This window comes from Salvia splendens, unplaced genomic scaffold (assembly GCF_004379255.2).
Source record: "Salvia splendens isolate huo1 unplaced genomic scaffold, SspV2 ctg412, whole genome shotgun sequence".
NCBI lineage: Eukaryota > Viridiplantae > Streptophyta > Magnoliopsida > Lamiales > Lamiaceae > Salvia > Salvia splendens.
In genome coordinates, this window is record NW_024599061.1 from 22421 (window position 1) to 34202 (window position 11782).

The window sequence follows — 11782 nt, forward strand, 5'->3', positions numbered from 1 at the left end:
AAAATCAAGATTAAACAGTTTGGACAGTTGGAGGTGCGATTTGGAATAAGATTTGAAATCTTGAGCCATTTTTCGAGGAGAATTGAAGAACAAGAGCTCCAATACACCTTGAGTTGACCCCTAATGGTTTTTATCATGTTATCTTTCCAAATGGTAGGCTACAACTTTTGGGTTGTTCTTAGTAAGTTAGTGTTAGAAGATATGCAAAGATCACGGAAGATGAATGCGAAGATCACGAGATCAATTACAATGATTCTTCCCCTAATTATAGCTAGGGCAAATCATGTTTAAATCTTACCATATGTAAAATATCCTCTGCCTATTTTAGGCGTGTATCCACTCTCATTTGTGAATATAAGAGAATGAATATGATCTCTCCCTTCAACATGGTACCAGAGCAGAGGCTCAGAATATAGATTCATCATAGCCATATACTGTTTCTCGGCCAGAAGGCAGAGGACACCGAAACCTAAAAATGTCAGAAGAAGACGACGTTAAAACCGACGAACTCAAACTCAAGGCAAGCAAGAATGTTACAATAGCATTCAAGCTAAATGGAAGAAATTATCCACTGTGGTCTCGGCTAATGCGAGTTGCCATTGGAAGCAGACGGGCACTAAGGCACATCACCGGAGTGCCGGAACCCCCGAAACCAACCGATAAGGAGTATCTGGAGTAGGAGGAGACCGATTTAGTGGTCTTCTCCTGGATCATGGACAATATGGAAATCGAGATCGTCGGAGATTTCGTACATCATCAGAGTGCGAAGGCGATTTGGGAGAGCTTGGCCGTGACGTACCAAAGCACATCAGATTCGTATATGCTATACGATTTAGAAGACACAGCAAGCTGGATCGTTCAAGGGGACATGGATCTGAAAACCTACTGGAAAACCCTGCACGGAGTCTGGATCGAAATTGACCGATGCCAAACCAAAACAATCACCTGTTGTGACAAAGGAATCAGTGAGAACCGAAATATAATCAATACCCGAAGGCTTTACAAATTCTTGGCGGGACTGAATTCCCAATTCGAAGGAACAAGGAGGGATATCCTCAAGGAGAGTCCGGTGCCACCAATAGACGTCCCGTACGGGTGGGTGAAACGGGAAGCCACCCAGCTAAAGATCATGCCGGCAGCAAACCCGGACCCAACCGGCGCAACGAATGGAGTAGGCCTCGGATTTGGAGCCCGGAACACAAGATTTCCTCCTCAACTGGCACAGCCCCGCCCCGGTCAGAACCTTGCCGCCACCAACTACCGCCGCGGAGCAGCCAAAACCGACAAGACGAAACTATGGTGCTCAAACTGTGGGATGAACAAGCATTGTCACGACCGCCCCTAGGATTAAGCGGGCGATCGCGACTTAAAGGGGCTTAATGGACAGGCATAGAAGACTAGGGTTTTCAACAAGAGTTTGACCAAGAATTTAAGTTTAATAAATAAAACAATCAAAAGTATTTATGTTCAACAAGTACATGACTAAGGGTTTTCAAAACGTTGTTGTGTCATGGGCCTCACTATCTTGGAGAACCCTTCTATAAACCTTCGGTAGTACCCCGCCAAACCTAGGAAACTCCGAATCTCGTTTGGTGTTGAAGGTGCTTTCCACTGTTGCACCGCCTCAACCTTAGCGGGATCTACTCGAATTCCTTCTTTCGACACGATGTGACCAAGGAAATTTACTTCCTTAAGCCAAAACTCACACTTGCTGAATTTGGCGTACAACTTCTCGCTCCTCAAGGTCTCCAAGGTGATTCGCAGATGTTCCTCGTGCTCCTTCTCATTCTTCGAGTAAACTAGCACGTCATCAATGAACACCAAGACAAACTTATCCAAGTAGGGATGAAACACTCGGTTCATCAAGTCCATGAATACCGCAGGTGCATTCGTCAAACCGAATGGCATTACGACAAATTCATAGTGACCATATCTCGTTCGAAAGGCCGTCTTTGGTACATCTTCTCATCGGACTCTCAACTGATGATATCCGGACCTTAAGTCCATCTTCGAGAATACACCGGCTCCTCGAAGTTGGTCGAATAGGTCATCTATCCTTGGCAGTGGATATTTGTTCTTGAGAGTCATATTGTTCAGCTCCCGATAATCGATACACATTCTCATTGATCCGTCCTTCTTCTTTACAAAAAGCACAGGCGCGCCCCATGGTGAAACACTGGGTCTAATAAAACCCAGGTCCATAAGCTCTTGGAGCTGTATCTTGAGTTCTTCTAACTCCTTAGGCGCCATTCTGTATGGTGCCTTAGACACAAGTGCCGAACCTGGTGCTAGATCGATGGTGAACTCCAATTGTCGATCTGGCGGTGGTCCAGGCAAGGCTTCGGGAAAAACATCCGGAAATTCCCGTACGACGGCTACGTCTTCCATTTTCCTTTCTCGTTTCTCCTCTCTTTGTAGATAGACAAGATAAGCAGAACATTCTTTCCTCATCATCGTACTAGCTTGGAGCGCGGAAATGACAGAGGTTCGCCGGTTCATCGAGATTCCATAGCATAAGGTGGGTTCCTTACCCGGGGCTTGTAGAGATATCTGTCTCTCCTTACAATGAATCGTCATAAAATTCGAGGTCAACCAATCCATTCCTAAAATTACGTCAAAGTCCCCAATCGCCATAACTTGCAGATCATGAGCGACTATCTTAAGGCTTCCCATCATAATTTCTACGTTCGGGCATGTTCGTGAGATTTCTATTGTCCCACCCACTGGTGAAGACACTATCATCTTATGTTCAGATTTGTTAACAGGCAAGCTCAAAGTATCCACACATAAGTCAGATATGAAGAAATGCGATGCGCCCGTATCAAACAACACAATGATAGAAGTGTCAAGGATTTTACCCATACCTGCCAGGTTTCTGTTCTCCTGGTTCCCTTGTTCGATCTTGGGTTGTTTCCGACTCAAGGCATATGCTCTAGCCTGAGGAGGAAGTCTTGGGCGGTAGGGTTGTTGCTGTCGCGGAGGTTGATCGCGATTTCCCCTTGACTCTGTTTGTGGTGCTCTTGGCTGCATGCGGGGTCCTTGAGTGTTCTGCCTCGACTCCATTGTTACCCTCTTACTCGGACATTCTCTAGAGAAGTGACCGTTTCCTCCACAGTTAAAGCACTTAGGGGTGCTCTGGATTCTACACTCTCCAAAGTGGTACTTGGAGCACACGTTGCATTGGGGTGGCTTGGGTCGGAAGTCGCCTCTCTGGTTAGATGAGTTTTGCCCTCCCCCATATTGCAGTTGGTTCTGGGTGTGCTGATACCTCTTGTTGTCATATGGGATTCTGTTTCCCTCCCACTTCCGCTTCTCTCGGGAGTGGTGTGGTGGAGGTAGTGTCAAAGTAGTGTTTTCCTTCGTTTTCTCCTTGGGCATAGCTGCCTCAATGTCTAGCGCAAGGGCCAGTGCTTCCACATAGGGAAGTCTCCCACGACTAGCCAACGACATCCTTATCTCTGGCCGTAGTCCCTCACGGAACTTCTCGGCCAGCTTCTCGTCGGTATCAACTTGTTTAGGTGCGTACCGGGTCATGTTGTTGAGTGCACGGTCGTACTCGGTCACAGTCATGTGTCCTTGGGTCAAATTGTAGAATTCTGCCGCCTTTGCTTTCCGATAGCTCTTGGGCACATACTTATTATACATCTCGGCCTTGAAACCTTCCCATGTCATCCTCGTTACTTGCTCTCGGGGCATTGTCTTCATCCGTGTGTCCCACCAGAAGTCAGCAGACTCGGTTAGTTGGTAGGTCACACAACTCAACCGTTCTTTGTCATTGCACCCCAAGATTGCGAAAATGCGCTCCAATGAGCGTATCCATGATTCGGCCTTGGCCGGCTTTCCCATTCCATCAAAGACGGGAGGTTTCTGACCTAAGAACAACTTCACGATCTCACGGTCAACCGGAGGTGGAGAAGGTGGTGGTGGAGGGATGGGTTGCGTCACACTCTCCTCCATCGCCTGAGGGGTAGGTTCGGGGTTCCCACGTCTTATGTTACGTCTTGGCGGCATTCTGATTTATCACATGAATTATTATTGTATTTATTCGAAATCCCAAGAACAGTTGTGTGGTATAGTTGAAAGGTGGAAATCAAAGGGAAATTGCATCATAGAATAATAAGGAGCTTTTGCAAGACAGTGTATTGAATATAACTGCATAAAATGATAGCAAGAGAGCAATCACCGAATGGTGTAGCAAGAGGCAATTGCGTCGCAAGGTAGCAAATGAGTGATTGCTCAACAAGATAGTAAAGGATAGGAGACAATTTGTACAATAGAGTGGCAATCATAGGCTTTCAACAGAATGGTAAAAGACAACGATAGTAGGATATGATTGTGCAATAGGACAACAAAAGACAGTTGTATACTGAGATGGTTAGGATGGGTTCAAATTATGGAAAGAAACAATTGTACCATCGAGTAGCAAAGATAGTATGTCACAAATAATTGTGCAATTAGGAAAAAGGACGATTACAATGTAGTATAGCAAAAGGTAATCGCACAGTTTGAACAATAAGAAATGATATCAAGTTATTACACAATAGAATAGCAAAAGACAAAAATTTCCATAGAATCATCAAACGTTGCCTCCAAGAGGTCTTAGTTCCATCATCATCAAAATAAAAGGGTAAAACAACGTGGAAAGAGAAAAACTAGAGTCAAGCAAAACGGTAAAGTATCAAAAAGAAAAAAAAACGTGGGAAATCGAAATAAAATATTCCAGAATTATTATGTTTAATCTTTTCCATCCTTATCCTCCTTCGCCCCGGTCTCTCCAACGCTCTCTCTATTTGGGTCCTCCTCCTCCTCGGGTTCCTCCTCCTCGGGATCCTCCTCTGGATCCTCTTCCTCACTTTCTTCCTCGACACCTACGGGTGGAGGTAGTATCCCGGGCATCCCATCGACCTCTCTGTCGATTCTTAGAGGGGCTGAAATGCGTATCCCGAGTCTCATTCTCTTAGGAACACGGGAGACATGTGGCTCCCTGTCGCAGCGATTCCTTCGCATGCGGGCTTGAATAGGCGGATAGATATGTGGAGGTGGAGCACGTGGCGGTCCGTCAAAAGCAGCTGTCATAGCCGGAAGTAGCACCTCCATAAGGCCAACCAAATCACCCCGCGCGGTGTAGTCAGGCGGGCTATACCATATGAAAAACCGAGATGCCTGAGCGGTCCACTCGTCCCAAGGCGGTGGTAAAGTGTGGATGAGCTTTTGGATCCCCTCGTGATGGGTGGCTCCCCCATACGCATAGGCGTTCATCCACTTATCATAAAATCCGGTGGCATAGGACATAAGGAAAAGCTTCCCATCCCACTCGTAGTCTTGGTAGAGCTCAACTGGGTGGTCCCTATTGCTGGAGTAACGATTTCGCATCGGGGCATAATACTGATGGACCATCTAAAGGGATAACAAAGAAAACTCAGCATCAGTCCAACGATAGAAGGAAGCAATGGGGTTTTAAAAAGAGATGCTGAGAACATGATGCCTATGACGATGGCTATGTATAGCAAAAGATTTAGGTATGTAAGTAGCATCATGTCAAAGTTTTGAATATTCCAAGGTTATTGGTTCGTGTGTTTTCGCGTTTCGTCGAGTCGTAGCATGCCGACTTCCCCACAGGCTACTTGCCTTGCACTAAGCATTTCACATCTCTACGTTCATTACTATCGCAAAGTTTTGCATTCATTGCACCAATTTATAACTAGGTATAGTAGCATGCTCAAGTTCACCATCATAGATATTGTTTCACAATGTAATCGCATAAGCATCATCATAAAATTTCATCCAACTCATGGGTTTAACGCATATTCGAGTAACATATACAAGTTTATTTTCATAACAACATTTGTCATCTCGGCATAAGCGCAAATATCAATTTCACATCATATCAATTCATCAACCCATATTCCAATCAAAATTTTCAACATGATATATAATCTCAAATCCCCATAGAAGTACTTTCATTCATGCAAGAGTAATATTCCCATCGATATTCCCAACATTTCACAGTTCATATCAAAATTCCATCAACATACTTGTTACCTCATTCCTCGTGGTTGGGCAGGGACGAGTTGTGGTGTTTGAGCTTCCGATGTTTATCATTTAGCCAAATTACACATGCACAGATTTTGACTCAAAAAGACTTTGGGTCCAGAGCGGAAAGAACTGCGGCTCTGATACCAAACTGTCACGACCGCCCCTAGGGTTAATAAAAGCGGGCGATCGCGACTTAAAGGGGCTTAATGGACAGGCATAGAAGACTAGGGTTTTCAACAAGAGTTTGACCAAGAATTTAAGTTTAATAAATAAAACAACCAAAAGTATTTATGTTCAACAAGTAATGACTAAGGGTTTAGCATTTATTCAAAAAAGTAACGAGTTTGCAAATATCCAAATAAACAGTTTTTTAATTTAATAAAAAGTATGTAAAGCAAACATCACAGCGAAAGCATCCAAGAGAAGAGTGACGTCATGTGTGAAGACACGACGACACTCGGAGTTTCAAAACGACCATAGTTTATTATTAATTCCTGCTCAACACCACCAACCGCTCGTCGCTGCTCAACCTGCACATAGAGAAAACATATGCAGGGCTGAGTACTTTTGAAAATACTCAGTGGCTCATGCCGAAAACATTTTAAATAAGAGTACATATTATCATGCCATACGTAGGTAACCATGGGGTTTGAGCTTTATAAAGGCCCGAGGCACCAAAATATTTTCCATTGTTCAAAATAGCGACTGCGCAGTCATTTTCCCCATCGTCATCAACCATATCTGCCAATACATGACAAGGAATGCGGCCGCAAACCAGGTCACTAGACCGGCCAGCCCGTACGCTAGCACACAGTCTACCATAGGTGTACACTAATCCAAGTAGGGTTTGCGGCCCTACGAGGACCCGAATTCGATTTATATAACAGTGGCAACAGCCACATCAGATAGGCACGTTAAAACAAATCACGGCATGATAATCGCTTTAAACCACCCTTATAGCTCCACAGTCATACGTAAAAGATTTTAGTAAAAGAAAACCCACAAAAATGTAGGGTAGAAAAGAAGCCCACCTCGACCGTTTAGATTTCGACTACTGCTTTCCCTTTGTTATCACGCTTCGCGCACGAGTTATTACCTTTAGATAATATATATATCTTATCAGTCACAACCATCGATTTAATATTATGCATGTCTCTATCGTTTTCCCTTTCCCCCCCCCTTTGAACAGCGCATCATGTCATCACATATATCAATCAAGTAATTCACTTATAACAACATAGTGTTTTTGTCAAGATAGAAATCTGGCAGCACTGCGCAACCATTTTATAAAATTATTAAAATTTCACCCGACTTCCGTTGGGGCTAAAACTTTACCACAATGCAGTAGACTCGTCAACTAACTTCCAGTTTAAATTTCATATCAAAATACCCCTTTTTGGTCGGTCAAAAAGGACAACGTAACCTACTGGTCGAGAAAACATTTTCTGCCAGAAATGCGCAGTCAACTTTAAAAAGTCACCAAATATCCATCTTTTATCCAAATGAGTTGAAATTCACACACAACATAGAAGACATCAATAAATTTACTCAGGAAAAAGAATCCATCAAATCGGAGTTGTATGTCGGAACATACTGTCCGAACTTACAGCTTTTCATGCCTTTAAAAATTCGAATTAGGGTTTATCCCTATTTATTCAAAATCAACTTTTTTATGGGTTTAACACACAAACATGCTCAAAAGGGTCCTTATACTCATGCTCTCATAACATCATACATTATTCACCATAGATTTATTAATTCATCAAACAAATTCATTCAAAGCGTAATCAAACATACACACACAAATTCCCACCGATTGAATCCCTTAGATTTGAAATCCCTACACTCTCTACACGCATGAGGGAGTCAAAGAATGTTTAGACAGGGAGGAATGAAGAATAGGGTCTGATTTTTACCTCTCTTGGACGAAACAAACGGTAGGAACGAATAAAAACCTTGCTTCTTCAACAATCTCTTGGAAAATTCGAAAGGATCTTGAGTAGAGTAGAAGAACAAGTGTGGGAGAGTGGAGAATAGGGAGGGGGCGTGTGATTGAGGTGGGAGGCGTGTGATTTGAGGTAGGGTTTAGGAGTCTTTTATTTATAGAGTTTAGGGAATAGAATATCTCCCAATTAATTAGAGAATAATTGGAGAATAATCACAATAAAGATGGGAGAGATTTGGGGAGATTTGATGGAGGTAATTGGCGTGTAATTGATGGAGAAATAAGGAGGATATTTCGAAAATCATGGCTATTTAATTAGCCTTTGATTTAAATTTGGTGTTTTCACGGAGCAGAATAAAATAATACGGAGCAGGAAAATTAATAAAAATCCTCCCAAATAATATGATAGTAGGCGTGTGAAATATTCCTCCCATAAGGAATAATTTCCAAATCTTTAATAAAATAGAGTAGGGAAAGATTTACTAGGACATTCCAATTAAAACATGGAAAGAAATAATTAAGGGATCAAAATAAATAATGAATAATTTCCTTCTCCTACAAATTAGGAGATTTAGAATCCCCCTAAGAAAAATAATAGGGGCCGATTTTTATCAAGAAGGAAGTAAGGTAATTAGGCTTTAGGATTTAATTTGGATAATTATCCCAAAACAAATAATTAAATCCAAGAAATAGAATTCCTCTCCAATAATTTGGTAGTGGCCAATATTTCCACAATAAAAGGACAAGGTAATTATTTATGATTCTATCTTAAATCTCACTCCCCTTAAAAATATAATTCACCGCAATATATTTCATTCCACATCAATTAATTTAAGCCACGCCATAAAATCAACGAAATTGACTAGGTCAAATCAAAATTAGGTCATCGAATCAATCACATAACAGTTCATCATTTAATTTGTGACAAACAAAGCAATAAATGCAACGTCTTAGGGTTCCAAAATTAGGGTTCGAAAAGGGGGGCGTTACAAGCATACTCGTGGAAACTGCTTCAAACTAATCGGTTTTCCGGAGTGGTGGGACGAAAATCAAAAGGGGAAGGCGAAGTTAGCCACTGGAATGGAGGAAATCAGCGGAACCGAGACTGTTGCCCGTGGGCGAGTCACCGACGGGGTAACCACACGCGACGGCAGCGGCAGACGAGGAGAGGAGATGGGGCAAGCGGCCTTCGCCGGTCGGGCCGGAGGAGTGGAAAGCGGCGGAATCACCGAAGGAGGTAACATGCTAGGGCTTCAAAAACCTAGCCCATATCATGACTTAAAACTTGATCCTCCAACTTTCCAGAAATTACAATCTGACCCGAATTTTGCCACCTGCCCCCTATACTTTGATTAATCAAAAATGAACCCCATGCTATGTGATAATTTAGCTATTAGCCCCAATAGTTTTGAAATATTGCATAACTTGCCTATTGCATGTGCGGTACAACATAAGTGTAGGACGAAAGATGATAGGTGGATTTTTTACTGTGGGGCGACCGATACTATGGCCCATGATAGACAGGATTTTGTGAATTTTTGTGGGACTATGAAAAGTCAGATACAAACTGCAGATGGGGAATTTACATCAGTAGAAGGGAGTGGAACAATTGAGATATCCCCGACGTTAAGATTGTCAAATTGTCTTTATGTTCCGAAACTGTCACATAAGTTGATGTCTATTAGTCACGTGAAGAAGGAATTGAACTGTACATTACTAATGCATCCCAATTTCTGTGTATTACAGGATATCAGGACGAGGAGGATAATTGGGCGTGGCACTGAGCGTCAAGGCCTCTACTATGTTGACGAGATGGCTCACCAAGGCAGTGCCGCAATGCTGGCTCACAGATCTGCAACTCGAGACGCTTGGTTGTGGCACAGACGTTTAGGTCATCCATATCTTGGTTACTTTAAACTACTTTTTCCGAATTTTTCGCATCTTAAGGATTTTGAGTGTGAATCATGTGTTTTGGCGAAGAGCCACAGACAATCGTTTAAGTCTACTGAAACTCGTGTTAAGAGTCTTTTTTCACTTGTGCATGCTGATGTTTGGGGCCACGCGCCCGTTACAAGTGATCATGGTTTTCGATATTTTTTATTATTTGTGGATGATTGTTCAAGAATGACGTGGGTGTATTTTTTGAAAAACAAGTCGGAAGTTTATGAAAAATTTATCCCTTTTTACAAACTAATCGAGACCCAATTTCAGACAACTATAAAGGTCCTTAGGTCTGATAATGGGAGGGAGTTTGTTAATCGAGAAATGTCAAATTTTTTCGTGGATAAAGGGTTAGTTAACCAAACCTCGTGCCCATACACCCCTGAACAAAACGGAGTAGCCGAAAGAAAAAATAGGATCATTATGGAAATAACTCGTGCTTTGTTTTTTGACTCTAATGTTCCTAAATTTTTGTGGCCTGAAGCTGTTGCTAAGTCTGTTTATTTGGTGAACCATCTCCCTACAAAAATCTTGAAAATGAAAACCCCGTTGCAGCTTTTATCTTCTCTAGCCGATGTACCTGAACCTCTTACCCTACCCCTTAAATTTTTTGGGTGCTCTGTGTATGTTCATGTTCCCAAACACGAAAGAACAAAATTTTTCGCGTGCGCCATAAAGTGTGTTTTTTTGGGGTATGGAATAAATCAAAAGGGATATAGGTGCTTTGATCCATCGTCTTGGAAGATTATAACGACCATGAACTGTAATTTCTTGGAGTGTGAGTACTACTACACCAATCTTAGTGGTCAAAGGGAGAATAGAACTTTTGATAAGACAAGTGGACCCCTAAATTGGTTTGTGTCATCACCAAGCGTATCTGCTGCGGAACCAACAGAGGCAGTTAGTACTACCGCCGAGCCCGTCTTGTCGCCGGCAGAGCCTCCTTAGTCACCCACACCTGATCATCCTCCTCCAGTGATATCTGAGGTAACCACTGAAACTGAGGTCAATAGTACAGATATTCCTAATGATACTGATGCAGAAGGAACGGAGAATGCCACAATTGATGGGGACACTGGACAGTACATACTCCCAGACAGAAGCACAAGGGGTATTCCACCCAAAAGATACAGTCCCAAGCGTATATCAAAGAAGAGCAAATATTCAGTGGCGAATTTGGCAACGGCAAATCTGACCGAAATGGCAAAGGCCTTTATGGCCGCATTATATGAGGAAGAAGAGCTTCCTAGAACGGCAGAAGAGGCAATAAAAGTCCCACATTGGAGAGAAGCAATGCTTGTAGAAATGAAGGCACTAATGAAGAATAAAACGTGGGAAGTGTGTATGAGGCCTGAGGGATCCAGACCAGTGGGGTGCCGCTGGGTATTCACAATCAAGAGGAATCCAGATGGGTCGATTGATCGCTACAAAGCAAGACAAGTAGCGAAAGGTTATACTCAAACATATGGAGTCGATTATGCAGAGACCTTCTCACTAGTAGCAAAGATGAATACTATCCGTGTATTGTTCTGCATTGCTGCTACGAAAAACTGGTCACTACATCAGTTTGATGTAACTAATGCTTTCTTGCATGGAGAGCTGACTCGGCCAATCTATATGGAGGTCCCACCAGGATTCGATGGAGAATTCAAGGCAGGGGAAGTGTGTAAACTCAAGAAGACACTTTATGGTTTGAAGCAGTCACCAAGGGCATGGTTCGGACGATTTACGGAAGTAATGAAGAAGTATGGATACAAACAGAGTAATTCTGATCATACTCTGTTCCTAAAGAAGAAGGAAGGGAAGATCACATGCCTGATTATATATGTGGACGATATGATCCTTACTGAGGATGATGAG